Here is a 6479-nt window from a genome sequence, read left to right on the forward strand (position 1 = left end):
AAAAAAAAAAAGACTATCTTTGTGTATGTATATATCACCGTAAGATATTTATTACTTCTGGATTATCATTATCATGTAATACACCACACTACCTTTCTAACCTTTGCATTTTGTTCCAGCAGATAAAAGAAAGGAAGATTTAAAAGCAATAATGTGCTTCATGAAATAGCTGGTTTGAAGTATATACTTCAAGTTTTAAATTTAAGAAGTTTAAAGAATGACACAAGTTACTACAATCTTACACAGTCTTTTTGAGCTGCATCAAGTCTGTTATAATTTTAGATTGTTGTATATTTAAAAGGAAAGACCTAAAAAGGAAGAGAGCCCTTAGCAGTACTGAAAGTCTTGTACTAGGAAGTAGACAGTTGAAAGCCTGCAAAATGAAATTTATTTTAGTTTCCAAAATCCTGCACATTCACAGGGACTACAGAAGCCAGAAGAATGTAAACAGAGGCAACGTCCAGGCAGAGAACTGACACACGGGGCATCTGTGCTGATTCTGGGGACCATCATCAAACATGAGGAAGCTCTGCATCCAAAGTTTCCTCGCACAAAGCAGTAAAGTACAATGAACTTACGGAAAGGCAAATCACACCCAAAGACGAGGTGAAAGGCTTTCCATAGAAAAGGAAAGTTCTTTTTATTCTCATATAGCCCACATTCTTTTAGAGCAAATGAGACATGATAACAAAATGAGGTAGCTTCTATAGCAGAACATCTATTAGATGCATGAGACATTCAAGCATGACGTTGAAAAACAAAACCAACATTTTACTGGAATGTATCGTAAGGCAGATTTCAGGTCCATCCAAAAAGGACAAGTTTATATTATCTGATAAGCACATAGCAGCACCCAAAGACAATCTGAAGGAGAAGCCCAGCTCCTAGCAGCAAGAGCTGAACAAGACAAATGCTACCATTAAATCCTGTATACAGCCAGTATGATGAGGTTTAATTTGTTACCTCTAGAGAATAGACCAAGCTATGACACACGCTTCCGTACAGAGGCAGAAACATAATAAACACTTGGGAGAGAGTTCTAATTTATATACTTAATTGCACCTATATAACTCCAGTCACATTACATAACGTCAACAAACTTGCCAGATGTCAGGCAGAGAGCAAAGTTAAGAAGTTAAGGATGGCCTAGAATATGGATAAAAGTAACTTTAGAAACTACAGATAACACATCTACTTATCACAGATTTCTTGAGATAAACAACTCCTTGTCTCTCTGTGCTCAACTTTGTCTTATTAACTGTGATTTTTGGTTTCACATAGTCCTATATTAAAAATTCCATGTCTTTAAATTAATCCCTACCATAGAGTCATTAAAACAAAAAAACAAATCAGCTAATGCACATTTGGCAGAACTTTGTTTTGTTTTTATATGAAACTATTTTGATTAAAAACAAAAAAGTAACAAAAAGAAACAAAAAGTAACAGTATGCACCCTTCAAGTTCTGTTTAGCTCTAGCAGTAACAATTGAGCTTAATCTCACCAACAGTAAGAGAAGCAACTCATCTGCTTATTCATCTCATCGTTTTCAAAATCATTATGGAAATTATATGTCTCACAACAGCAACACAAGGCTCCTTTCATAATTCCTTTAAAAATTAAAACATCAGCTGCTTTGATTATGAGCCAGTCTTATATCCAAAGCTCCATCTTACTTCTTATTCTATGATAACTCATTTGATGGCCTTTAATCTTTAGCAAGGAATTTCTCAAATGCTCTAGACCAGTCAGTGGTATTGCACCAACTTTCCTCATCCGAATCACAGACACGATAGAAAACAAAGTCAGCATTTCTTTGAAAAACCCCAGTTTCTTTAAACAAATTCAGACTGACTCCCTTTCAACATTTATCCTTTTCCTGGCATATTCTCACACATTCTCCAAAGGTAACTTGAACTAATCTACAAACCAACGTTGTGCACACTGACTTAGAGTTTCCAGGGTGGAGAATAACAAACATAAAGTCAATAAAAGACTGAACAGCAAACATCAAAAGTCTCTTGAGTTTGTAAGAGTGAGAGTAGAAATGTACTTTCATTTTGAAATATATTTACATGCATAACGACCAGGCACCTTGTATTCCTAAAATGAAATACAACAACTTTCTGCTTTCACACCACAGGCAGAAGGAAGCGTTCAGTTCAGAGAATTCACAAGAAGTCAAGCATTTTGTTATGGGGTACACCAGGTAAAGACTCCTAGGGAATGTAGCTTTAACAGATAGACACACATTTGTACTTTTCCAAAACAGAAGAAGGATGTGATTAAGGACAAATACATAGTAAGTATATGAAATGTCTATATCTTCATGTCGAATTGATCATTTAAGAGTTTTGGCTAGAGCACAGGGAAAACCTCACAACCTTCACTGTTTATCTGTCTATCTGGAGAAAATCTTCCTATACTATTTACTGAGTCCTCATCCCACTCCAAAGGAAATAATTTTCTTACTAACAGGCTCTTGTTTATTTTGCACAGGTTTTTAGATTTTAAGGGGAAACAAGCAAACAATCAAATTCATCCATATAAACAAAATCTGTATGTTTCCCATGGTTGCTTAAAACCCTTGCAGAAAAAAGTTAAGCATATTTTCAAATTTCAAATCAACCTTTAGAAAAACTCCTTTCTTCACTAAGCCCACAGGTCTAGACATTCAGGCCTGAAAGGAGAAAAAACAACCCTAAGTTTTGTCTTTTTGTTTTATTTATTTAAGTTGAATTTCCCTTATCAAGGATGACCAGGCACACAAACAGCATTCCTGCTCCTAAATGTGCTTGGATCAACTCCTGAGGACAAATAAAGGACAAATACTTTTAAAGAGCTCTCACTTTGATTTGTGGCAACTCTCCTACTTTTACCGCTGAATATCTTACAGGAAGATAAATCTGAGTACGATACTTCGCTTGTTATACACTACTTGAACTATAATTTTATTTTTGTCCTTCCTCATTCCTGAGATGGCCCATTTTCTGTTTTATTATTACTGGGATAGGGGGGCTTTTGTTTGTTTGTTTTAATTGTGAAGTTTCAGAATTAACCACACCAGGGAACTATTTACACAACTACTTTTATAAATCAGTCTGAAACACACAGAGACAATGCAGACCAAATTTTGTTTCTTCTACTTTTCTTTAATGAGAAACTAAAAAATGCACACAAGCATAATGCTTATGCAGGGCTAGCTGTGTCCACATGCAAGCTGCCTCAAGCTTACAAAAGTTATCTCACTGCAGTTCACAGACTATTAGCCATATGGATCTCAAGAAAAGATGGCACAGGGTCCATGTTTACTCCTCTGTCTTCATATAACAAAGATATGGCCAAAGATCAGGCCCAAATCTCATCTTAGCAGTAAGTCTAAGGGCTGTTTTATAGAACTATATTCTTAAACCAAATAATTTTCTACCATATATTTACATCAAAGTTTTCAAAACTTGGCAATGCCAATAAGTAACTCAACACATTGTATATGAGGTAATAAAGGTGGCAAAGAACTTGAGCAAACAGAAAATAGAACTTCCTCCTTTGTACTAATACTGTAAGAATTTCAAGCAAAAGGCAAATTAGTTTTTATAGTAACAGTTAAAACAAAAAAGTCTTTGGTAACACAACCACTTCATACAACTACACATATGCTGTGTTTCTACTTAGAATGCTCTACATTATACTTGTTCCCCAGATAAGTGGTCCTATTGTAAACTTCTAACTCAAAAAGGGCAATAATTCAAACTATTTATCTTCAGAAAACAAAGATTATATTTTACAATACTCTCCTGCTGATCTCTTGAGGGGATCAGCCTAAAAGCCAAATGTGATACATATTTTTCAGTTTATTCTCATTCCTTGTCAACCACATAATTTAAATGCTAAAATTCCCATTCAGTTGAAGATCCCACGTAAGCACATCTCAGCACCACTGGTTCTAGGAAAGACAAGCAAATAGACTCAGAGGAACCAAATGTAGTCATCTTCAGCATAGCTCTTAACCTCAAACACATTTAATTCTGTTATGTCTTAAACTAGCACAAACCATTTCATCTTCAGATTTGTTATGAAAATTTATTTACAACTATATTGGCATGATATTCCTGAAGGAATCCCTCTCATGGATGATGGGGAAAAAAAAAAACCAACAAAAAACACTCTTTGCTCATGTCATTTTTTACATCATAGATATTAGATCAATTATGTAATTATACACTCTAACAAAAGTAGAAAACCTAATGTTTGCACTTCAGGTGCCATTTAAAGTCCTCTGGTGTAAGTATATGCAAATTCATGTTTATATATAAACTTTTATACAGAGGAAAACTTTTATATTTGTACATACATATGTATATTAGTTATATCTTGTTTGTGGTTTTATATACTAAATACTGTGGTTTCACATTTACAAAGATACGTAAGTACACACAAAGACAGATACACATGTACAGATATACATACACACACCCTCAATATTCATACCCTACTCAGGACTACATATGCTCCATGCTGCACACTCTGAGAACCCCAGTTCCTCTTAATCTCAGTTCTGTGCACTGTGCACTAAGTTCAGCCAATAAATCTGTGCAGGGTAAAGGCCATAAATGTCTTCACTCAGGTATACCCACATCAGCATGGGAGAGACTCCCTGTAAACAGATCATCTGACACTGATACTGAGGAGAAGCTGCCACAATCCTACAAATAAAGTTGCACATTTAAATATTTAACAGTATCACCACATAGACAGAGTTGATATTAACGACCTAACAGGAAAGCTGAAGAAAAAAAAAACAAAAACAAAAATCACAATTTTCATCCTGATATACTGCTTATACAGTCCAGACCAAACTGTGGCCTTAGGACAACAGTCACATTGCAGACACCGCCCACCTCCTATACAGACCCAAGGAACCTTGGAAATAGCATGCTATTTCATTAAAATATTTGTTACAGTATCATCTCCTCCACAATGACAGTGAACAAATGGATCTTTCACATTACGATATGAGTAAGTAGCACTTTAGATCACTTCAGGGAGAGAAAATATCATCAATCTCTGGCACACAGGAGGTGTTACCGCAGAGCTATCTGATTCCAGGCCATTTTTTAAACAATTTTCTGCCAGGATGCAGAGTAACTTTGCACATGCAAACAGTCCCCCTATAACACTGAAACAGTGAGTGGCAGAACTCATGTCAACAGACATGCTTGCAGATTTAAAACAAAAATAGCATACAAGTTAACATGCAAAGAGCAGGAACTGCAGGCCACCACATCCAAGGAGTAAAACAACAACAACAACAAAAAGCACCCAAACAAATGAAAAACCTCTCTACCTCCTCATTATCACTTTCTTTTATCCACATTCTTCTTGCCAGCCTTGGGAAAGCAGGAACTAGGGCAATGAGAAACTGTACTAAGAAAGTTCCTCACTTGGGATTGTTGTGAAGAAAAGTTGGTAAACGCTTTTCTCTTTTGTACTGTCCAACAAATTAAAGTGTTTGACATTGTTATGTCAGTTCTGACTTCAGCCTGACTCTGGGAGGAAAAGCCAAAGCATTTGGCTTTCTTTAGACAATACTGCATTGTTAGGAAGTTAGGAAATTGTTAGGAAGTATGAAAGATTACACTAGATCTAATTATAATGCCCTGAAATTAGTGCTTTCCTCAAGCACAAATACATTAACAATGCATGTTTCCATTCCTGCAAGCACAGTAATGTGAATGGCAAAGCACTATGCATTTGGTTAAGCTGTGTCTGACCTCCGTGACCAAGCAACAAATTTCAGCCTGATAACCAATACGGCAACGTTAAAAAACAGCTGTGTCTTTCTTCAGTTTGGTTTAGCAGTGTAGGTCACCAGCCACTTCTTAAGATACAGAAGACACAGAATTTAGAAGTGAAGCTGTGTGTTTAACACTTCTTTCAAAACGTTATTAGGTGCTCTTCAAAAAAAAGGGAAATTCCGCTTTCAGCAAAGTTCAGAGGACAGGCTTTTACAAACACAAACGGAGCACAACCGTGACTTAAAAATAAATAAATAAATAAATAAATAAATAAATAAAAAAGCATGCTGCTAGAAAATATTTTACCTCAGTAAAAACAAGGAAAAAAAAAATCACAACTTTTTGCGTTGTAACAATCCCCGATGTCTGAGTTCTGGTTGGCTGAGTTTGTTGTTGTAATGTCTTGCAATCATCATGATACAGTTACTCTGGTCCTTCACTCAAGAAGCACTGGGACAGTGCAACATTTTATACAACTTAGAATAGGAAACGGCGCCAGGCAGCAGATGGGGCACGCAGACGCTGGCGGAGCGGAACTCCGAGCGCTCCGCGACTCCTACAGCCCCCTGCCCGACGGCATTCTGCTTCGCGCTGCTACCTGCAGCCAGGCCGAGCCCGGCTGCTCCTCTAAGTCTCCGCCTCTTCCCGCGCCAGGGCCACCTGCCAGCTCTGGGCTAGCCCTCGGC

The 6479-nt window shown here is 36.8% G+C and overlaps 1 protein-coding gene across 4 annotated transcripts in view; it reads right to left on the minus strand.

Moving 5' to 3' along the window:
* Window positions 1–6479, minus strand: part of PRKD1 (protein kinase D1) — a 116747-nt gene that overhangs the window by 109011 nt on the left and 1257 nt on the right. The gene's annotated exons all lie outside the window — the stretch shown is intronic.

The sequence above is a fragment of the Meleagris gallopavo genome, chromosome 5 (assembly GCF_000146605.3).
Source record: "Meleagris gallopavo isolate NT-WF06-2002-E0010 breed Aviagen turkey brand Nicholas breeding stock chromosome 5, Turkey_5.1, whole genome shotgun sequence".
NCBI classification, from domain to species: Eukaryota; Metazoa; Chordata; class Aves; order Galliformes; family Phasianidae; genus Meleagris; species Meleagris gallopavo.